The following is a 25,688-nucleotide window of genomic DNA, read 5'->3' on the forward strand; positions in this document are numbered from 1 at the left end:
CGCGATCTGCTCTGTGCAGCTTGTTGCGGCTTCCGTCAAAAATCGACCAGGCAGCCGGAACAAAGCAGCCGTGCACGGCTGGACTCCACTGTGCGCCGTCGATTGCAGCCGCTTGTAATTTGTAACACACTTTCTGCTACTAGGGGGTGGAGAGTGATGGCAGGTTAACAAGGGGGATGCTTTTTGGTAATTTTGCTAACAAGGGGGAGGCCATCCCCCCTCATCCGCCCTCAACTCACCTACTGGTTAAAGGGGGTGAAATTATCACCTCCGCCAAGGAGGTTATATTTTCACCCGCGTCCAGTGGTTGGTTGGTTGATTTGTCAGCTAGATTACACCGATACTTCTGAACGGATTCCCACGAAACTTGGATGGAGGATAGGGTTGGGTATCGAGTATCGAGTATCGAGTGGAACTGGGACTAGTTTTCCGATTCTCCCGGAATCGTTCAAAAGTTTAAATTTCGATTCCTAGTTTCGATACCCAGTCCGCCAACCTGAAGAAGCCGCTGAACACCAACGAAGAAGCGTCCGCCGGAAGTGTTTGCATAACCGAGCGAGTCGACCATGGATAGCGTGCGTCGGCGGTCCAAAGTGTGGCTTCACTTTTCTAAAAAGAACGAAATCTCGGCAAAATGCAACACTTGTGACAAGATTGTTTCGTGTATAGGAGGGTGCACGATGAACATGAAAAAACACCTCCTCCGAGTTCATGGAGTAGAAATAAATGTGTGCCCCGTCTTTGACTCTTCCACTGGCTCTGGCTCCGGCTCCGGCTCCGACCCCCAGCCTGGCACCGCAGTGACTGCACTGCAGTCCGAATCCGGTAAGTAAAACAATACATATACAATAAATAATATGCCTTGCGCCAACATTGAGGCAGCTAACAAATTAGCCCACGTATTTTTTCATAGACAATTTACGACCTGAGATTGCTAGCCAGGTGACTCCATGACTCCGCGATGTGCTGAGCCTACTCCGTTCACCATAGCGGCAAAGGGGAAGATGTCGGTGCAACAAGTGGAAGAGTGCCACAGAAAGGTCACTGCACACATCGTGAAAAGGCTGCATCCCTTTTCAGAGGTGGAATCACTATCTGTCCAGAATGTCTCTTTTTCACTCGCATGCACACACACTCACACAGTGTATAGAGGAGATGAGTGAAGGGGCTGCCACATGCACGGCACCCAACGAGCAGTGTTAGGGATCGGTGCCTTGCTCAAGGGCACCTCGGCAACGCCCAGGATGTGAACTAGCATTCTCCATTACTAGTCCACATCACACTTTTTCTGGTCCAAGTGGGACTTGAACCAGCCACCTTTGAGTCCCCAAGCCAAGTCCCTATGGACTGAGCTATTGCCGCTAAACATGGGTTTGATAAGAACTAGTGCTGTGCAATGAGCGGTGATGTGAAATCTCCAGCTATTTACGGTTCATTACAGCCGTCCTCAGCCTTGAAGCTTAGGGACAGGCAACAGAAGAGACAAGAGCCATGTCATGCTGACAGATAATGTTCATACTTATCTGTCTCTGTTGATCTATTTCTTATTCTCTCTCTTTCTCTGTGTGCTCCTTCTCCACCATTTTATTCCATGTCTTACCAAAGTATAATTAGATTTAAATTGTTCAGGCTTGTTTTGCTTGTTCACGGTCTAAACTGATTTCTAAACTGCAGGTATTGTCCATCATACAGAGCAATTCTTCTTCTATTGCACTAGAAAACTTGATGACAGTTTGTGTAGAGGTGAATCAGAATCAGAAATACTTTATTATCCCCGAGGGGAAATTTTACGTTTACATTACAGCTGCTCCAATAATTATATCTATATATAAACACGAACAACAACAAAAAAAAAAAATACAAGAAATGTACACTCCACTAGAATAAATATACATATATATATAGAGCAATAATAATGCCAAAGTTGAAAACTTTGTGTCTGACACTCAGAGCGAGGAGTTGAACAGTTTGATGGCCACAGGCAGGAATGACTTCCTGTGGCGCTCTGTGGTGCATCTTGGTGGGATCAGTCTAGTATTGAATGTACTCCTGTGGCTGACCACCACATCATGGAGTGGATGGGAGGCATTGTCCAAGATGACATGTAACTTGGACAGCACCCTCCTCTCTGACACCACCGTCAGAGAGTCCAGCCCCACTCACACATCATCACTGGCCTTGCCGTCTGTTCAGTCTTTTGGCGTCCGCTACCCTCAGCCTGCTGCCCCAGCACACAACAGCATAGAGGATAGCATAGATTTGCTCGTTTGTCTTTTTGTAATATAAAGTGAGCCTGATGTTCTCTGTGTGGTTTGTTAGAGTAGCCTTGTTGTGCCTGTGGCTTCACCGACTGTGTCGCTAACCCACTCTGTACATATTGTTATAGTCACTTGTATCTGTGCATGAAGTGTACAGGTGAACTGCCTTTTCCTTTAACACCATTTTCACCTGTTTTTGTTAAGCTGGCTTTAGCAAATATCTTTTTGTTTCTTCATTTTTCTGTTAAGGGTTTAGAAAGCTTAACTGGGGAGTAGTTCAGGTTTTGTTTATTGTTTTGGCCTTCGGTTCACCCTGAAGCTAAGATTTGTTTCTAAATAATCCCACTCACTGTATATTGTAAATAAATTATCACTTGTTTTTGCACCAAATTCCACTGTGTTATTTACGGTTGTGGTCAAAAGGTAACATACACTTTTCAAGAACTTGTATATCATGGCAGTTTTCAGTTCCAATGATTTCTACAGCTCTCATTTTTCTGTGATGGAATGAGTGGAACACATACTACTTTGTCACAACAACATTCATGAAGTTTGGTTAATTAATGAATTTATTAATTTATTATAGGGCTTCTGAAAATGTGACCAAATCTGCTGGCCCCAAAATACACATACAGTAATTAGTAATTAGTATCTGGTTAAATGTCTCTCGGCCATTTTCACCTCACCCCAGTTAGGTGCTTTTGATAGCCATCCACAAGCTTCTGGTAGTTGTTAACCACTCCTCTTGACAGAATCGGTAAGGTTCAACTAAAGTTGGCTTCCTGACACAGAGTTGTTTCTTCAGCACAGTCCACATGCTCTCGATGGGGTTCAAATCAGGACTTTGGGAAGACCATTCCAAAACCTCAGCTCTAACCTGATTCAGCCATTCCTTTACCACTTCTGATGTGTGTTTGGGATCATTGTCCTGTTGGAACACCCACCTGCACCTTAGACCCAATCTTCTGCTGATGATTTTGGAGCTAATCCTCCTTCTTCATTATTCCATTTACTTTCTTTAGAGCAGCAGATCCACTGGCAGCAAAACAGCCCCACAGCATAATACTACCAGTACCATGCTTGACTGTGGGTATGGTGTTCTTTGGGTTAAAAGCCTCACCTTCTCTCCTCCAAACATATTGCTGCTCATTGTGGCCAAATAACTCACTTTTTGTTTTATGTGACCACAGAGTTTTCCTCCAGAAGGGTTTTTCTTTGTCCATGTGATCAGCAGCAAACGACAGTCCAGCTTTAAGGTGCCGCTTCTGGAGCAAAGGCTTCTTTGTTGCACAGCAGCCTCCCAGCTCATGTTGATATAAAACACACGTGACTGTGGACTCTGACACCTGTCTTCCAGCAGCTTCTAATTCATTGCAGACTTGCTTTTTGGTGGTGTTTGGTTGACTCTTGACCATCCTGACCAATTTTCTCTCAGCAGCAGGTGATAGTTTGTGATCAACAGTTGATCCAAGTGACTTTCCTGACCTGTTCAAATCAATAATGTGCTCTTTCAGATCAATACTGAGCTCCTTAGACTTTCCCATTGTAGTGCTTGTGGCTGAGTCTAATGGGTGTATCAAACAAGCCCTATTAAAATGGGCCCAGAAAAGTCACCAGCTGCTATCAATCAGAATCAGTGAGAAGAAGTTAAGAGGCCATGCTCCAAAGAAAATTTAATTGACACAACTTTCTATAATCACTGAAATTGATTGTTCAAGTTGCTGTATGTATGTGTTTGAGCCAGCAGATTTGGTCACATTTTCAGAAGACTTATAATAAATTCATTATTCAACCAAACTTCATGAATGTTTTTTGTGACAAAGTAGTTTGTGTTCCACTCATTCCATCACAGAAACATGAGAGCTGTAGAAATCATTGGAATTCAAGACTGCCATGTTCTTTACAAGTGTATGTTAACTTTTGACCACGACTGCATGTAATGCTCCTGCACCCCTAGACTGGGGCGTAACAATGGGCCATATTTATAGCTAAACAATCAGCGGACTAATAGTTACTACACTCATGTTTGTATAATTAATGATGTAACACACCAGATGTGGATGAGGAAACGAGGCATGAAGTCCGAGCTCAACGGTCTGTGCATTTGTCTGCCTGTACACAGGTGAAGCACTTTCGCTAGATCTTGGGAGAGAGTTCTCTTTTTGCACTTGACAACAAGCATTGTCCGCATCGGCTTTAGCAAAGCTTCAGACTTTTGAGTGCACTGTCATCGGAGCAGGTCTGTGTGTGCAGGCTGAGAGAGCTGCCTTGCCCCTCCTGCAGCGCACTGATGACAGCCTCATGAGGAGGAAAGATCTCTCTTCTGGAGTAAAAGTAGCAATAATACTGCAGCATCCATTAAAAGCATTACATACACTGAACAAAAATATAAACGCAACACTTTTGTTTTTGCTCCCATTTTTCATGAGCTGAACTCAAAGATCTAAAACTTTTATATACACAAAAGATCCATTTCTGTCCAATATTGTTCATAAATCTGTCTAAATCTGTGTTAGTGAGCACTTCTCCTTAATCCATCCCACCTCACAGGTGTGGCATATCAAGATGCTGATTAGACAGCATGAATATTGCACAGGTGTGCCTTAGGCTGGCCACAATAAAAGGCCACTCTGGAATGTGCAGTTTTGCTTTATTGGGGGGGGGGGGGGGGTCAGAAAACCAGTCAGTATCTGGTGTGACCACCATTTGCCTCACATCTCCTTCGCATAGAGTTGATCAGGTTGTTGATTGTTGCCTCTGGGATGTTGGTCCACTCCTCTTCAATGGCTGTGCAAAGTGGCTGGATATTGGCAGGAACTGGAACACGCTGTCGTATACGTATCGTATATGTGTCGTATCCAGAGACAATAAAAGGCCACTCTAAAATGTTCAGTTTTATCACACAGCACAATGCCACAGATGTTGCAAGTTTTGAGGGAGCGTGCAATTGGCATGCTGACTGCAGGAATGTCCACCAGAGCTGTTGCTCGTGAATTGAATGTTCATTTCTCTACCATAAGCCGTCTCCAATAAAGCAAAACTGCACATTCCAGAGTGGCCTTTTATTGTGGCCAGCCTAAGGCACACCTGTGCAATATTCATGCTGTCTAATCAGCATCTTGATATGCCACACCTGTGAGGTGGGATGGATTATCTCGGCAAAGGAGAAGCGCTCACTAACACAGATTTAGACAGATTTGTGAACAATATTTGACAGAAATGGATCTTTTGTGTATATAGAAAATGTTTTAGATCTTCGAAAAATGGGAGCAACAACAAAAGTGTTGCGTTTATATTTTTTGTTCAGTGTAGATTTTTCTACTTTTAGAAATCTGAGCGGGACGCCGCCCCCAACTTCTCTTGTGAATATCTGGTGTAAACTCGCAAATGCCCCCCAAGAACTCATGCCCCTCTTTCAGAAGTATTCCATCCAGCACTCCCAGACATTCTCCGCTCCAAAACATTTATAATGGTGAACAGTTTCACTCCAACTACTTGAGTAGTTCCATAGGTGTCTGTTTATCAGGAGTTAGTTGACACCCTACAGCCAATCAGAATCGAGGATTCACTCAGACCATGGTATAAACAACAGTTATTCACTGGTGTCAAGGTTAAACAAAATGGAGGACCCAAGTCTCTCACACACACACACACACACACACACACACACACACACACACACACACACACACACACACACACACACACACACACACACACACACACACACACACACACACACACACACACACACACACACACACACACACACACACACACGGCAGGATAAGGGGAAACAAAAGCAAGCTTTAATATCAAAACACAAGAAATAAAGACAAACCCAAAATGAGACAGGAGGACAAGAACAAAGTTCAACCAAAAGCAAAGTACAAATCAAATGAAAAAACAAGGAACCAAAATCCAAACATACCAGATGAGAAGAAACAGGAGGAGACACAGAGTAACAGGAGAAACCAGGGAACATCACAGGGGACCGACCAAACAAACTGACAAACACATGAGGGAGAACAAAGACTATATACACAGACACTAACGAGGGGATCAGGAACAGGTGGAGTGAGGAGGGAAGAGGAACAGGTGAGGAAACGAGTGGAAAAGCACTGGGAGGGAAAACACAGGAGGAACTGAAAAGCAAGACGAGACACACAAGGGTAAAACTTCAAAGTAAAACAGGAAACAGAAACAAACAGAACCATGACAACTGGACTGAAGTAGCCACTGAACATTTGCTGCTCATTCAAGAGGCTTTTTCAATCCTTCAACTTTAGTCCACTAGATAGCAACTTTCATACCAAAAAGTTCCACTAACCATGTAACCACAGGAACCAACATCAGGAACTAAATCAAAGTCCCTTTTGTGCATTCTTTGTTTGTGTTTCCACTACATCTGAAAAAAACATGAAGTTTAGGCAAATTAATTAAGAAAATATTGGTAAAGTCTAAAATGCAATTTTTCACATTAGAAACAACAGAGTCATCCTGTTGTTGTTTGTTTTTACTGATGTGGGACTCAGATGTTGCTTTAAAAGTAATGAATCGATGAAAGAGAGATGAGTCAAAAAGGAAACTGTTACTGTGATGAAAGGCTCTCCAGTTTTCCAGTGTTTGATGGTTTATTACTTCTGATTTAGAACGCAACCGGCAGGGCCGCCGCATGTCTTCCCCCTGCCCGGGACAACATTATCTTCACAGTGTGAATAGTATCTTCAGCATGAATCTCAACACCATCATGGAATCAAGTCTCCCATAGCCTGCTGGTGAATGATAAGTCAGTGAAAGTCAATGAAATACAGCAACAAACTGAGACTGGTATCATTCCCAAACTTGAACATTTATCCTTAACATTCAGAGATCTACCAAATTGCTCAACCTTATATTATGTTTCTCGTTGCCTCAAACAACATCAAGCTGCCAGGAAATTGCATCAGGAGGGGAGGAGAAATACTCTGCAAACTTGTTGCAGATGGAGAGAAACGCCTCTGGAAGATTTGTTGCCAGAAAGCGGCTGGAGGTGGAGTGCCATGTGGAGTTCACGGACCAAAACCATGAGATAGTTTCTCAGTTGAGTCTTCCCACACCACCTAATCGCCACAATGCCTGACTCCTTCTGAAAGAGGTCAGTTTCATTTAATCTGTTTTGACATTGTGCTACCTGGACCCGGTAAAAGCCAAACATCATAAAACACAGGATCATATAGGTATTATATGATGTCAACATTATGTCACTGTATGTATATAATTTAAGCAGTGAATCCTCACTTTGATCATGTGTTGGAGGTTTGAAGTTAATCCAAACTGCAGTAAGCACCTGTTGTTTCCACCTCATTTTCTAACCTGTCCACTGTGGCCTTATCTTCTTCTTCTCTATATCTCCTGCTGCGCATTAAAAACTGTTCAGCCAGCATAAAAACTGTGTGTTTCCCTGTGTGTAAGATTTACTTCACTTCATTTCACTTGACTTCCCCTCACTTCATGGATGGATTTTGAGAAAAAGGCCACAGGTGGCTAGAGGGCCTTCGGCCCTGTGCAGGTGCACTCACAAAGCCAACTGCATAAGATAAATTGGCCAGTATCAAGTGACCACACGATTGCAGACTATTTTTCTTCTAGCAGAAACAGACAGACCAAGTCAGTGTCTAGGTTATTTCTTCACCGTTTTGGACTTTTTTGGCCGTCTGTTCTTAACACAAAGGATTGAGGTTCAAATAAGATTCAACATAAGATTATGGAGGAAATTCAGTTCTATGAATGTGTAGAAAAAACTATTTATAGATTTCCAAAGGCTGATATACAACCACAGACATAAAAATGAGGCATCTAGGCATCATCATTATGAATTGACCCCAAGATGACCCTAAAACCAGCTCAGGTAATTAAGTAAAATGTCTTTATAAAGTAGCACATTTAAAACCAACCAGTTGTGCTTTACCATGAAATTTAAATGTTCTCGATAAAAAAATTCACTGCCGCTAGATATTGCACCAGAGCACCAGCATCTCAGACCAAAACAAATTAACACTTCATTAACTCATTAAAATTGCAATTGCAATTAGGCAGTGCAGATCAAATTTGACTCAAGATTTTGTTACTGCATAACCGGTTTTCTCCCCTGAAATGTTTCAGAAACATATTTTCGGGTACTTTGTTTGAATGTTACAGAAAGTTTGTGGCCTGGCCGCCAAGTTGAAAGCAGATGCAGGGAGGACAGTGAGGGACTTTCTGTACATGCATGCTTACATGCTGTACCTGTGGCTCGACAGGTTACCAAAACAAAGAAGAGAGAAGCTCAGATCAGCCATTACTTAACTATATTGTTACATAGCAAATAGCTGTTTGCTGCTATATTATATAATCTCATACAGTAAGTCAAAAAAAAATTCAAAATACACCAATAGCTTTAACAATCAAAAAATTTAAAAATCACATTGATATATTAAAAATTCCATCCTCATCAGAAAAACGAGTGTAAAGGTCGACTATTTAATGTTTAATTATTGTTAAACATTGACCTACGTTGTAGGTGTTGACTTCTGGTGGCAGTGGTATTTAATACAACTTCAAAGGAGGAAGTCAGGTGGCCTAGCATAAAGAGTGACAAGGTCCGCATACAGAGGATGGAGGGGTAAACAGGCTCAGGACTTTCATCTAGGAGACAATTGATCATGTTCAGTGTGAAACCAGAGGTCCACTGTGAGTTATTTTGACGTACTAAGTAGTAGTGAAGTTATGTCACTTAAATCGCATAACTGACATTACTTACGTAATGTACAGTAGATACCTAACTTAAGTTACATAAGTAACATACTTGTTTTGAGCCAAACAGCAATCTTTTCCTAAACCTAACCAAGTAGTTTTAGTCGCTATACTGAACAAATGTATGTATGTCATCGCTGGTACACTGTAAAGGTGATACAGTGAAACATATTGGCAATTGGTCATTGGCAATTGACCTATTCAGTTGTTTGGATATCAGGATGCGTTGAATAATTTAGTTTACTCAAACCTGTACAAAGATGGGTCTTAAGCCAGGATTTAAATGTGGCAATGGATGACAGTGGTGGGCAAGGAGAGATGTAAGCTGATGCCAGTTCAGGCAGGGCTTTATGAAGAAATCTTCAAATCAGTTCTATATTTCACCAGTGAAAGATGGCTAGGACGTGTGGTCTCTCCTCTTGGTGCCAGTATGCAGACTCACTGCTACATTTTAAACTAGCTCCAGGCGAGCTTTGGTGTACTGTATGACTATGATTGTCGGATGTTTTTGAGTATTTTTGAATCTAGGTTTTGTCCTTTGAGTAAAGATTGAAGTATGGCTACACGGTAACGAGAAGCACATGTGGCTCGGCGATCAATCTCATCATCATTGATCATCATTGTTCTCCATGTCTATTTGATCATGCTGTCACTTCTGTCCCTACGGCAAAGTTATCTGGTTTCAGTCCTAGTCCAGGGGAGGATGGCTCAGGACCTTACCGTCCTGCTAATCTTATGCATCAGATAAGCAAAGAAGCAATTACCCCTTATCACAGAGCCCCAGGGAGAGATGTGAAGGATAGAATTCACATCATATACACAGGTGTTGTGTTACAAGGAGGTTGATTTTGATGAGTTATTAGTCATTAGTCGTAGTTGAGCAACAGTGCACAATCTCCTTGACCTGATTTGTCGAATTTCTCTGTGCTTGAGGGAGAATAGTAAGGACATAAGGGAGGAGATGGTGGCCGGAGATGCTTTTATTCTGAAAGAAATATCTGGATACCGAGGCAGGGATATGCAGTTACTCTCCTATACAGCACTTTTTTTTGCTCATTTGTCAAACTCTTTCACAGCTTTATGCATAAACACACTCTATCACGGACACACAAACAGATGTCTTCATTCGCCTCCATACTGCCTTCATACGGGTGTGTGTGGTATAAAGGTTGTTGCTGAGTGTGCTGTTTTCTCCACTGTGCCACCCTGGCTGCTGGCTGAGGCCACTGAAGCCTGAAGAATTTGTCTTCATTTTATACCAAGGCCCCCAAGTCACTCTGACACGCACCAGACACGGAAACACTGGATAGGTCCTGTCTGGTTGAATGGAGCAGAGAGGAAAAATTACATTACAGCAGTGTGTATGTAGTGTATCTGTTGTTGCATAAAATGTGATAATTCTCAGGCAAGTTCTGGAGTTATAAAGAGCATCTTTTTTCTATGAAATCTAAACAGACTTCAACATTGAAATAATGATATCCTCGGAGATGGAAGTCATTCTGAATATCAACTTCATGTATTATGTCTGTGTGTTCTGATTTCACTCCAAGGAGTGGGATTATAATAGAAATTGCAGCAATTAGCCTCTGAAGGTATCTGAGTACTGTAGTCGCCTTCATGAGCTCTGTGTTGATAAGAGCACCTGCACACACCTCACTGGACTTATGTTAAATTGAGGAGTCATATGCATAGGTGTAGTATTGCTGGAATGCACCGCAGGACACCCTACTTCTGAATGTCAACGTGCAAAACGTCAGGGTAAGTCCAAGTGGTAGGGGCAAAGGGGTGTATTGGGATTGGGCCTCATTCTTTAACACATTAAGGGAGAGGTAACTAGTAAGTTTTCACTGCAGTCATTCTTCTATTATAGAATCTTTCCTGCATTCCCAATAGAAAAAACACTTGCAATTGAGTTGCACCTCTGCATGTCTTCTTTGCTTACAATTATTACATTCATTTAACATGATCACAGAACACTGAATGCAACACTACTTTGTCCTTGTGTGTTAAAATAACACAGTAGATATTTAATCTGTTATCAGACTAATTTGCCTGATTTTCACAGTTCTTTAGATGCGATGGAAGCACAAATAGGAATGCACAAAAGCGACTGTTACGTTTCTTTAGATCCTGAGTTCTTGGACATATTTGTTTAAAAAGGTATAACACAGACCGGGAGAATGAGGAGGTGGCGTGCACAACAGTAAATGTCTCTGACTGGACCCAAGATGTGCAAAAATGAGCCATTGTAGTCAGCGTATTTATTATTTTTGCAAACATAAGGGCAACTGCCTATTATTTACTGCCAGAGCATTTGGAATCTGAAACCACTGAAAACAAAGTGGAGTTGAATCATGCAGTTGGAGTTAAATCACCTAGCTGGTGTGAACTTTACTTATTTACTAATTTAACGACAAAATGGTTTTGAAAACTGATTCTTAGACCGAGTCACTTGTTAAGATGGAAGTGTTTCGCAGTCAAATATAAGAAATTCTATTAAATCACAGACTATTCCCTTGTTATCAGCAGACGGTGGGCTCCCCTGCTGTTTCCATTATTCTCTTTAAATAGAATGTACACTGTATCACAAATGACTTAATGAAAACAAGAAGCAAACCAGACAGAAGAAATTCATCACAATCCGTCTGTTATCACAGAGAAACAGGCCTCCACACTGATGGAAAGTTCTCTTTGCAGGTGAGTGAAGAGAGTGCTGCTGGAGGGAACCAGAGTCCATCTAAGTTTTTACAGACATGAAGGTGACATGCTGGATGCTGTGGTATGAACTCAAATTCCCTATTTTTCTTAGAATTACTGATTATCCAATGATACCCAGACCCCAGTCATTTCTCAGTGTTGTCCAAAAGCTTTTCACAGAGTGAACAAACAGGAATGCAAATCCCCCATAATGTGTATAAACCTGTTTCTATCTGACATAAATGATGAGACATCAAACGTATTCTTTGTGCAGCACAGTGGCATAAAACTTGTGTAATTTTTATGTTGATTAAAGTTCCTCTAAATTATCATATATTTTTCCATGCATGTTTTCAAATAGAGTATTTCAGTAATCAGTGTTTATAAATTAGTGTTAGTGTTTTGGTTTCATCTCTAAGCATGGCATTATTATGTTTGAAATTATTCAAATCTATCTTGATTTGATGCTCACTGCCAATAGAGGCTTTGTGCTCTTAATAATCCCCCCTCCTTCCTGTAGACTAATCCTCCACCTGATTTATGTGTTGTACTCTCTAGCAGTGCCACAATTTTTGCAGTGGCAGAGATTAACTAAATACATTTACACTGTGAAGGCAGGAATGTTTGGATTGATCATGGTCAACAGTGCCCCCCAAGTGTGAATGGGGAAGTTATTCAATCTTTAAACACTTGTGTTCTTCACAATAACATTCAATCTTATTAAGCACAAAGTTTAATGAAAATCTTTAGGAATCTAACTTCAAGGTGATAGTTAAACTAGCAATAGACAACTTTTTTCCCACAAAGGACGGATACGGCAAAAGGAAGCACGTCTGCCATTGCATAATCAAAACAGGAAGAGGCATTGTTTTCCCTGGTCACCACCCCAGGTAACAGTGGAACAACTGGAATAATTGTGGAAACACTACACTGTAAAAGAAAAAGAACCCCACTAATGGAGGACACAAAGAAAGTGAAGAAGGAGAGTGATAGAAACAGAGGTAAAACAAGAGTGAACGGACGGACATTCATATGATGGAGAGTGCTCAAGTGTTGTGTCAAAAATGGCTACCCCGTTGTGCTAACGCTGGTATGTGTTTCTTCTTACCACCGGGACTTGAGACGGTTCAAAACCGGCATTCTTTCTACTAGATCAGTAAGAAACAAAACCTGGCTACTGTACTTAATAGATTAATAGAACTTGGTGTTTAACTCTGACTTGACTTTTCAGAGCACTGAGATCAGGGCTTCTAACTGTGATTCTTACAGTTGTTTTTTGCATTGAAAAGTAGCCAGGCTGCTAGCGCTAGCCATGTTACTAATGCTGCCTTTGCGACAGCGGCACCTACAGTACAGTAATAAAAAGTTATTGATTGATGATCACGAGCTGATCAGGTAGGATAAAGCTATGCGTCATCTGAGTGATCTGATCACAAATGGACAGATCTAAATCTGTCATTTTTACACAAAGAAAGAAATATCTTAATATATAAGATATGCCAAATTAACAAGAAGGCCCAAATAAATTTAAAAAATGTCATAGACTGTGTTTCACAAAGTTTATAAAGTTTTTCTATAAATGTGCGATTTTTTTCATTGTGTCTAGGGACTTTCTCCACTAATGACAAGGAAGTAGCCTATATTGGTTACTGTTTACTGTATTTGTAAAATCTGACATGTTGACTGTCAAAAAAATTGATTGACACACTTCAGGTAGGAACTGGGACGGCAATGCCATGATAAAAACCTGACACTTTTTTACAAGGAAAGAAACAACTTGATGTGTTGCATTTAATGCCAAATTTTGAAAAAGAAGGCACAAATGAAATTTTTCTCCTCACTAAAATGACTATCATGACTGCTTGATTTCTTTAGGGAGTCTGGTGATATTGTAGTTACTAGTTCAGTAGTTAGATCAGTTGAAACAGACAGTTTGTTCACCAGTGGTACCTTCTTGGGTTATAAATTAAGGGGACAAGAATGTACATAACATTAATTGACATCCTCTCATAAGGAAACTGTGTGCTTCAGCTAACCCCTGGTTCCATCGGGTGCGTGTCTATGACGTTACGTGTGTGACGCTATTTTGCTCTGTCCTCCACATGACTGCATATCCCACCGAGAGCGTTACAGAAGCGGACCGTGCTGCTGGCTGACACAGTAGACCTCCTGAGATTTTGCTTATTTTGTCACATTCTCCTTGATTTTTGTGCTTCTATCATGGGTGAGTAGGCTACGTTCTTAAATCCTTCTATGACGTAATGTTGTTGTAGTGAAGTGAAGCATGATCCCAAAATGGTTTTATGCTAGTGTAATTATTTCAGCCTGGCTCGCAGTGCATTCAAATGTTTCATCACAGAGGACTGCATGCCATGCTCATTGATTGATGAACAGTTAAGCAATAATGCCAATGGACAGCCTCGACTACACCGAGGACCTTCAGTGACTTACTCCACCAGAGTCTCCTCTCCTACCTGACGCAGCAGTGAGCCCTGCTACCACACCAGCCTCTCATCTCCACCTGTGATCCACAGTCCTAGCCGGCAACAGCCACCTCTACACACAATTGCTCAATAAATTCCTTTAAACCTTTCCCAGTCTGGTTGTCTGGTCCTACTACAAACACCCACTAATTGTAATTGTTGTGGACATGGATGTGTTGAAAGGACGAACCAGACGAGAAAAAAGACAGGATGCAGTTAAACTTTTCCTATTTTCTCGTCCCTTGTGCTTTAGTGCCGCTGGTTTGTACTATCTTGCCATTTTACCGCCTAGCTCAATTAAAAATAACAAATCAGTCACGCAGCATTCGACTGACCGATGTAGCAACAGCCCATATTTCCCATCAAGCTTTGTGCTCGACAGGGTGTTTTGTTAAGATTGCTGTTTTCAGTTCCAAATTGAAATGTTACAAATGTTTTGTTTGTTTCTTTTTAATACTTGTGTCTGTTCAGAACTTGGTGGTTTATATCAGTCATTGTACATTGTCATTTTTGGGTTGGTGTAAAAATTGGTAATGGTTTTAACCATTAGTGAAGTGGATGTTACATTCCTTCAGGTCAGCTGTATTTCATCACACGTCATATTATTAGTAATGATAGACAAATCATAGTGTGTAGCACATCAGCCTGTTGTCCCTAGAACAGCTGCCTGCTCTGACTCGCTGTCCCTGTGCTTATGCTGACTTACATTGCTGCCTTGTATCATAATACCTGAAAGTGGGGGGACAGAAAGTCCCAGTGTCCACCTTTTCCTGCACCAGTGGTGTTCACAAACATTTGCTGCTAATATTGGCAGGTTGGGAGAGGCCAAAGACATCATTAGCAATACAGTGAACCAAATGTACATCAGGCGGCCTGTAATCCACTGTTGTTGTGGCTTCTTCTTGTTCTTGTTTCAAAGAGGACGCCAGATGAGTAGGTGGTCCCACAGTGTGGTCCAGGACACGTGCGTACATGCTGCTGAAAGAATGTGGGCACATGCAGCCGAGACCACCTCCGACTGTGGTCTGAGTGATCGTATCTCAAATGTGTCGTCAATGTGTCTTGGTGGCTTTTACACTTGTTCTTCACTCAGGAAGTGTGACCAGGTCCTTGGTGTTAATGGAGTTTTGAGAAATAAAGATCTAAAAACTACAGACACAATAATGTGATATCAGCTGGATTTGGTAAGAATGAATTTATCAGGACACTGTAATAAAATATCAATGCCTCATTAGTGTGACTGTACTGATTGGTCCCTCAGGGAAAGCCTCGTGAAAATGCAGTCAATCGACAAGAGACAGCTGAGGTCAACATTTTCCAACATGTAAGATTAAAAATGTGCTTCTAACTGTCAGTAATGTCACTGAGATGTCAGGACAGCCTCTTTTTATTTGCTGGAGATAGGAGTTTGGGTATGAAAAGTAGTCAGATGGAGGAAAAAGCAGAATCCTCTACACGAGAAAGGTTAACTCAACCAGCTAATTTGTCTGTGTATCTAAAACTAATTCAGCAATCAGACATGAAGTTGCACCATAATTAATGAGTGTTGCAGAATGTACATGAAGTGGATCCACAGTGGCTGCTTCTGCTACTCTATCTTCTGTATCCCACCGCTGCACTCTGTCCAATACTTAAGTCCCCGTGGAGTGGTTCCAAATCAATTACATCGGCAGAACAATTACCCTCTTCAATCACATCAACCAGCTGATCATCTAAACACATCTGAAAGCTAAATCACACACACACTGGCTCACACACACACAGCAATATGTAACCTCACATGACAGGTGTGTGCTGAGATTGGACATCATTATCTCTGTACGCATGTCTACTAAATATGACAACATGAAACACTTGACATCATTTCTCGTTTCCTACTCTTTTGCCTTTAGCATCAGGGCTGTCACACAACAGTAATGGCTTGGTTTACATGGAAACCAAGAGGGGAAGTAAACAGAAACAAAAAAAGTGCATCCAGATCGAGCCCGTAGGCTGACCTCTGCAGGTGAGCACATGAAGACAGGATGAGATGCACAGATAAAAGTTTATGAGGTCAAAGAGAAACAGGATCAAACAAAACTACTTTCTGTAAATCCTTTAATAATACCTTGTATACAGACAATTGCCAGTGCTTAGTAAAGGCCAGATAAATGTTGGCTTGGGGATGGAATAATCTTTACTATAACAGCTCATATGTAATGTTAAGCCAAGTATACACTGTACGATTTTATCCTGTTCTGAGCCGCACGACTCATTTTAGAAATTGGTCGAATTTCGGCTTCGTTGGGCGTCGTTTGCCGTGCAGTGCACAGGGGAGGCGAGGACCGGTCATCTGCTCCCGAACGGCCATCGGACGAATTTCTGACATGTCAGAAATTTTGGTTGACTGATGCAGAGTCTTGCACAGTTGAAGCAGGGCCACGAGTCGATTCCCCAGTGCCAGTGCCTTTTTTCTCACTGCGCCTGCGGGAAGCGACAAACAGAGCATCTGAAAACGCCAAGGCAACAGGGTGATGGACACAAAATATTTGATGTTTCCTCCTCCTGCTATTACAACTGATGCTTCTGCCTTGTTAGCATTGTTGCTAATACCTACCTCGGAGCTTTCAAACTAATTGTCTGACAATTGTCAATAGCCAGGATGGTCTGCAGGGGCCGACGGGCTGTTTTCACACGTACAGTGTGAGCTCTCTAATCGTGAGTTTTGGCTTTATATCGCAGACAATATACTCGTACAGTATGAGTTGGAATTGACAACATTTCTAAAATCATACAGTTTGTGCCCAGCTTTTTTTTTTTTTTTATCAATGCCTGTAGATGTTTGACTTTTAAAGCCTACTAGGAAAGGCCAGGATTATGCACTGGAAAGTTTTAAATGACAAATATCTGTGCAGGAAGTGTTGAATTTCGCTGACAGTCACTTCACACTAAACGAAAAAAATACTGTAGAACCGACATGTTAAAAAGGTGAGGCGAAGGAGAGTTGAAGGGAGGGCACTTAGGGAGGGTTGTGAGGGAACGTTATTGCATGAGGAGAAACGGACAAGTGTATGCTGGTGTTCTAAAAAACAACAGTAAGTGAGTTAGTTTAGCCCACTGATTTAGCCTGTTTACCCACACAGTAAGCAGTTGAGACTGCAGCAAAGGCTGTGACACACAGCTGACTGGAGGTGGCTAATGGAAGTGGTTAAAGCTGCTCTAAGTGATATATTTTAATTAAAATGAGTGTTAAATAGCTCTATATTCCAACAGTATCACTGAGTGTTTGGTCTGTAACCCATGTCTCTCCTCCCCCACACTCATGCAGTAAAATAGAAAATAAAAACTCTGGTATCCCTGCCCACTTTATCCAATCTGGACAAAGAACTCAACAAAGAGGCGGCCCTGTCTGTTTGGGGAACACACAGCGCAGGATCCTCCTCTTCTGGTACCTATACCTGGCAATGGCAGAAAGCTACAAATTCCAGCTTTCTTATACTACCAAACAGGCCAAGCAAAAAAGAACGCCTGATCCATTTTGCAAAAATGAAACAACACTTACAGCAGCTTTAAGGTACGTTCAAAGCCTTCCCCCCCGCTTGCTGCAGTTTACATAAATGTGTCACAACCCTTTCTTTTTACATCCCACAAAGCATTATGGGAACTGTAGTTTTAAACTTTAGAGCATGAGAATTGGCAATTTTTGAGTAAAAAAACAACACAAGAAAAAACAGGGCTAGACTCTCATTGGTAGTGATGTTATGTTTGCGAATGATCTAATTCTTACCAATGGCTGTTTGATACAAACAAAGTGATAGTCGTAACAGTCGAGCTGTTCTCTTCCATCTGGCATATCAAGTTCATGAAAATTTGTGGGCAACGATAAAAAGAAGTATCTGAGAAGTCGTCCTGTACTTGGCAGGTGATTGGATTAACCATCAGTCTATAACAGGCTAACTTCAATCAGTAGCGCAAACATATGATATAGTAGGAGAACAGAGCCAGTTGGCAAAACAAATTATTCCCAAAGCCAGTGAGAGGAAAAGCGAAAACATCATCATGTTCAATCAAGAGAAGCCTGCTCTGAACCGTTGCATGAATTTGATTCAAGGTAAGGTAACTTTATTTTTAACAGTGCGCAAATCCACTAAGAAAGCAGAAGGATGTGGCATCACCTTGTGTAATGTTTACAGTGCAGATCAGTGACATTGGGTCTGGGAATACAATTCATTTACACAATTGCTCTTGAAAAGGAACAGAGCTACTATAGGATCTGACTCCCTTAATAATAACACTCTCCTCTCCACATACTGTATGACCCCACCTTTATTGAATTTCTATTGAGGAAATTTGGTCATATAATGACAACCCAGCAAACTTCACCTGCTGATGGGTTCTGTGATGTGGCTGAAAGCTGGGAATTGGTTCCTGAGTTAAGATTTATGTACTTCATATTCTGTTTACATCACCCAAAGTACAGTCGTTAAATCTCAATATAAAAAGTATTCAATCTGAACGAAAAATAAAAACAATTGTTATAAAACCCATGAAACTTAAGCCTCTGGAATTGGCCTCAGATGGCCAATTTGCTACTTTTCTAAACATAGCACAAAAAGTAAGGAAATTTGTGATTGGTAGAATATTTCTTTGTTGTAACAATGCTTCTTGGCAATAAATCTTATACTGTTGGAAAGTCTGTTTATTTCCCTTTTAAATTGTGCCACATTTGTAAGGAACATGCATTTGTGGGATGAGCAGCAGAGCTGAGTATGTGGGTTGCGGCCATGAAAAATGAGGTGATTACTGATCTTACTGGTCAAGTTACCTCCAGTCATCTCCAATGAGCAGATCTGTATTTACTGCAATGCTGAGTGAGGCTCAGGTTGATTCACAAATGCAGATTCAACTATTTCAATATCTGCTGAGGCTCTTCAACTATAGAACACCCAAAAATATAGAAAACAAAGTGTGTGAGTGACGGTGATGACTAAGTGACATAAACATCATTATAATCATCAGAATCAGGCCATGTCGGGAGACGCTTTTCATTAATAAGCTCTTTTATTCCCACTGCGGGGGAGAGACAGGGGTGACTAAGTAGATTTTTAAATATTAACACCCCTCAGGAATGGATTTCTACTTCAGCATTTCAACACTAAATTCCTCAAGACCTAGATTTTGCATTCTAAATATTCTAAATCTTGAAGGCATCTGTGACAGGTCATTTTCTGATTTATTTTTGTTGCCAGCAGAATCCTAATTAGAAAGTTGAGAAAGGCACTGCGATGTTTTTGAAGCTCCCAAGCTTGTTTTCTATCTGTGAGCTGTCTGGGCTCGACAATGGTGGAGCAATGCCCTAAAGGGGCTGGGTGGCATACTCCAGTCGAAGCACAGAACAACAGTGTGCTACAGAAACTGAAACCAATAAAACATTGTAAGACAAGCTGAACATGGCCTCTGAAGCACAGAGTCATGAGGAGGAGAGCTCATAGGGGAATGATGCTGCAGATCATTGTGTGTGAATGCACATGCAGTACATGCTGCTCTTTGTTCTCTTTGTCTTATATTACCTAGCACAGCATGTCTTTCTCTGCGATGGAACAGACTCAACACTATCATGCGGACAGAGGTGTGTACAGGCTGACCTGTGGCCCTCACTGATTGCCTGTTATCAGGCCCATGTGCTCCTTTGGCCCTCTGATGCCTGAGTCTAATCAAAAGGAAATCTGACAATGAGTTGTCCTCTGTTAGGACTGATTTGATATATATCAGGTCACTTCACCTCTTCCCTCTTAAAAGCCCCTCCACCCCCACTGCCCAAAAAAGAGGAAGAAAACTAATAATTGAAAGTGAGATAGCAGGGGAGGACCAAAGGGCAGAGAATGGGAGCAGCGAGCACTTCACTTGGAAATAAGGCACATCCAATCGTGGTGGAATCAGAGCCAGAGCAGTATTCTCCTCAGCCCTCCCACTCAATTTGTATTCAGAGACTTGAGTTGTGTTGCTCAGACGAGAGCAAATTCATTTTCCCACACGGAGTCTCTACTCTGATGCATTTTGCACCAGCCATAAAATGACCCCTATTTCTTACTCTTCATGTTGCATTCAAGAGCCAACAACAAAGAGTTCTGTTTGAGTTCCACATAGTGTGGACTCAACTGTGTTTTGTTGGATTGGCTGATGTGAAATTGCAGAAAGCACTGCAGGGTTTTGTTACTTTACCACCAACATAGTAACAGCATTTTAAAAAAAGAAAAAAAATTGAATCTATCAAAGTAAAAATAGAGCAAAAACGTTATTTGGTCCAAAAAACCTGTATTAAACTCAGTGGCTGGGTGAGGTTTTGGAAAGGACTGTCAAGTAAACATTTAGCAGAGTATGATTCAACTAGGATATCTCCAAACATCACAGGTACAAAAACAAAGTAAATAAAATACGATGAGGCTCAATACAACTTAAGTTGGGTAAAGCGTGTGTCCAGCTGGTGATTATCACACTAACTTCAAACTGCTCTCCGTAGCACTGTCTGCCTCCCCTTCTGCTTGTGCAGATTTCCCTCTCACATCCCCACTAGATTATTACTATCTAAACCATTTTTTCTGTCTTTTCCCAACTTTTGAAACCCAATTGGTTTCCTTTTTCCTGAAAAATTGCTGCTCTCAATAATTACCATGAAGCGAACATATAGTATAATGTGACCAAGTCAATGATTTATTCAATTATAGTCACTCTAATCTATCTAATATCGAGATCAATTCAGTCACCTGGGACCTCATTTATAAATGTTGCATTGGCACAGAAAAGGGCTTGGAATATGTGCGCAGCATTTTCTAAGCACAAATTGACATTTATTTATTTTTAAACTTGAGGAAATGTGCAAACGTTTGGAGAGAGGAGGAATTGGCAACATGGATGTTGAGGTGAAGCCAGATTGTAGGAATTAAATGTGAAAGCCATTAATCTACATATAATGATGCATCTCACATTTAATTTCACTTCATATCAGATGTTAATTAGAGATACATGTTATCAAACATTCGAACCAGCAGCATCATTTGTACTTGTCATGAAGGATAAATATTCCATAAACACCTCTCAATTTTACAAAATATAAGCCATCTTAAATCTTACATCAATATTTCATCAGCGCTATCTCAATAAATAAATGGATACATTTCCTTTGTCTTCTTCTTGGTTGTGGCCATGATTCTCTCTCAAGAAGCACTGATCAGCAGGCTCATTTCTATGCATTAACATTCATTAGGCGTTTTGCATTGACCATTAACGGCTGAATGTGAGTGTGGAGAGGGGGAGTATGAGGCTGATACACACACACACATTACCAAGTTGATTTGGGATTTATAGAAATAAAATTGCATACTGGCAGGCATACGCCAGGTTTTATAAATCAGGATATTTTTTGGTAGACACATGTTTCCTTATTTGTATGTATGCAAAACAATTAGCACGGAGAGCGGGAGAGCAGCAGCAGTTGATGTGCTCGCCGCCATAGTGTTGTTGTCATCCGTGGCCATGCGCAGCGGCCACCAGATGTGTAAGGTTATGCATGACGGAATGACGTTCAGCTCGTCAGACATTTTCTCAATGTTGATGTGCCAAAAAATAAAAAAGATTGTTCTCGAGGTCGAGTTTCAGGTTTTTTGAGGGCAAGTCTCAAGTCAAGTCCGAAGTCACTGAGTGTGCGACTTAAGTGCGACTTGGGTCCAAGGATAGGGCCGATATGCGGTCATTATCTACTCACAAGTACTACTACTACAACTCACTCAAGTTTCATAGTCCACAAAACATTTCTGGAGCTTCATAGCCAAACAGCATTGCAGCATTCTCCTAAATAACTGAACTAACAAAGTACAGCAAAGCAACACAAAAGTGATGTAATGAGTAGAGTAACAAATTACTTATTACAGGGAGTAAGAAAGTAAGGTGATGCATTACTTTTTTAAAAAGTAGTAATGTCAAGGTAATCAAAAGAGTACACAAATGCAGAACTCTGAGACAGGTCAGTTAAAAACTAAAGGCAAACTTTATTAACAGCTGATGTCCAATTCCAAAATCCAATAACTTAAAACAAAAGTCAACAGAGGTTATCCACAAGCAACAAACTAAAGTTGGAACAAACGGAAATAGGATAGGATACAGGCAGCAAATGCATTGAAAACACAACAGGGAGACAGGACCGAGAGACGCAGGAGACATGAAAACAGATGAACCAACAAAGACTAAACTAACAAGGGTGAGGTACAGATGGGGAGAGGCAGAGAAACACATGTGAAGCAGAGAAGGAGCTGTTAAGCAGGAAAAAACACTGGGAACAGGGCAGGGCTAATGAGGCTGATGCGAGACAGGTGTGGAGGGAAAGCAGGCTGGGGAGAAGCATAGGAACACAAGAACACAAGAGGAAAATGGAGCACTAGTAACGCAGGTGAACAGGAAAAATGGCAGGAAATATATACAACCAAACCTGGTTATCATATACTGGGGCTGGACTTGTAACTTGTGTGTTCACAGCCACATACCTCACAGTTAAAGCTGATTAAAGAAATAGGTTTTCAGGGCCTTTAAAGTTAATTGTGGATATGAATAGTTTCAATCCAAATGTGGACAACAGCAGAACAGTGGGTCAGAAAAGGCAAACTGTCACAGCTAGCAAAAATCTGTGGGCTAGCACTGCCACACTGCTGGCTTTTCCAGCCTGCTGTAGTCAGCTGTTACAGCATGACACATGGCTTTGCTTCTTTTTCTAGTCTACAGTGTTAGTGGGCATTGGTTTCGTTTGCGTGGTTTCCTATGACCTATGGAGAAAGCAAACAGCCCATTGTCCCCTACAATTGGGAGTGAGAAGCGGGGGTTGTCAGTGGGGGGAGGCACAGGGTTTTCACAGAGGAACAGTGTTGGGAGTTGGGCAGAAGGCTGATAGATGAAAGTGCTATAATAGGTCAATTACGACTCATTTGAGGTTTCCACAGTTGCCGCTGGCATTACACAGCCAATTGCACAGATGATGGCTGTAATATGAAATAAGTGGCATTGAAGGAGATGAGGGCTGTCTTTGTGTCATCCAAAGAGCCAGCGGGCGGAAGGCAGCCAGTGAATGAGGGAAAAACATAAGGAGAAACGCTACCTGTGGTGTTATTAGCTCACTGTTCTAGGACATTTATCCATCTGTCATGGACCCACACAGCTGTACAACTCAAACATCACAGCTGGGATTAAACCAATGAAATGTTGAGATTGTTAATGGAACTCACAGTGAGGCACAGTGACAAATGTCATCCATCTTCAAGTGATGGATATAATTCAATGTAATGCTATTTTAATCAAGCATATATAGTATAATAATTATGACCATTACTTTTTATTTACTGTGATTTAACTCTGCTGTGTGCAGCATCACACATCTCAGCCCAGAATTACCATATACTGTATGTCATTGCTGCAGCGAAATAACAAAGCTAAAGCTAAAACTCAGTGAAATGGTCACAGACAGACAGACACACTCAGCGATCTAATTAAATAGTTTGAACTGGGCAGAATTCACTAGGCCCATGGCTACTTGGCATTCTGCAGGCTCAGCAACCTGCATCTGGAGTAGCAAAGCATATGTGAATCCGATAAAATACCCCAAGTAAAACAAGTCACCATTACTTCGGTGACGACTCCCTACTGTATTTACACATTTGAATGCAAGCCGTCTGAAGAACTATACAATTTTCTTCTACCTTTTACTTTCTATAACATTACTTTTGACAATGATGTCGGATTTAACTGGTGTGTAATGATTCTTCTTTCAGGGATTCTGTCGTAACCAATGTCTAATCAAAAATCTGAATAATGTTACAACAACTATCACCCATATACATATAGTACCTTCATCAGTAACTGGCAGACACAGTCTAAGGTCTTTAATCCAACTACGTATGCTGCTGTCACTCACAGGCAGCAGCAGACACTGAGGCCTTGTCCACACGTTCATGCATATTTTTGGAAACAATGTTAAAAAAAAAATCTCTGTCCAGGCAAGCATTTGAGCACAAATGTCTGTCCATAGACACACCTAAAATGCATGTCTCATGGCCATTCACGTACACTGGGCATGGATGAATTGTAAATGATCGGTTTGCTTAGCTCTAGAAAATACTATGAACGAGGCAGAGAAATGTGATTGCTCTTTACAGATCTTCCTGGGTAATTTGGCAGCAAAGCATTGTAATCAGCTCTTTGTGTCTCTATTTTCTATCATTGTATTATCAATGTCTGTGTCTTTCTAAATATAACATTACACAACCATTACAACATCCATTCCATCGCCGTACAAACACAGATACTCAATTATCATAACACACACTGATGCTACAAACACTGATAAACGTGTGCATCTTTTGCAGGATGGGTGGTCTGGATTTGCTCTCATAATAGGTCAGGTGGGTGGGGGCATTAAAAGACCCTGACCATCACATCACTACCATACTCTCCATTCTGCTAATTATGCTTCCTTCTGTCTTTGCTCCTCCCATGACCTGAAAATCTAATGAGGTCTGATATTTTCACACACCAACAGGCCTTCAAGAGTGCTTTTTGATTGGTCAGCTGATCTGATCAGACAGTAAAAAGGAGAGGCTGGCTGTTGTGGAAACAGCTGTAATATTTACAGCATGATTTGTAACGCTGTAGATTAGGCAAATACCTGTGGAAACAGGAATGACAGCACCAACAGCAGCTCTAATCTTATTCACATGTAGTCATAAAATAAAAAATGAATCATGAATAAATCATGACACTCATACAATTTTACTTTTTTTTCCATCATCAGCCAGAAGTCTTTCCTTTTCCCTCTTATTTCCATTCCAAATTATACAGCTGCAGGATCACAGGTTTTATTATCAGTCCTGTAATATTATCCTGAGGCTGAAAATGACAGACTTATTATTATACCTGTGGTCTTTCACAAACTAATCAGACTATAGATTTTATTTTGAATATTTATAGCTGTTTTTCTTGTTCCCTCGTATCTGTTCTCTTCTTTTGAAAAATTCAATACGTTTTTCGATTTATCTTATATCTCAGGTGGCAACATTCTGTGACACCCTGACACATCATCATATGTCAGGTGTTTTTTTTTGTTTTTGTTTTTTTTTTATTTACTTATTTCTACAAATTTGATAGCTGGCTTCCACACATTTAACAGTTCAGATATTGTTCATCATTAGTAAATAACATCTCTCCGTAATGACGCTGGAGTGATTGAGGATGTCTCCGTTCTCACATCTCCCTCTAGCATTCCCACTTGGAGGAGCTAAGACACGAGGAAGAGATGGAAGTGCAGAGTGTAGAAAAAGAGAAGCTACATTATCCGAATGGAAAGCATTGATGTACTTAAAGTAGACATATTCTGCTCATTTGCAGGCTCATAGTTTTACTTTGGGTTATAACTAGAATAGGTTTACATGTTTTAATGCTCAAAAAAATCAGTTTTCAC

The sequence above is a fragment of the Pagrus major genome, chromosome 20, assembly GCF_040436345.1.
Source record: "Pagrus major chromosome 20, Pma_NU_1.0".
Lineage (NCBI taxonomy): Eukaryota > Metazoa > Chordata > Actinopteri > Spariformes > Sparidae > Pagrus > Pagrus major.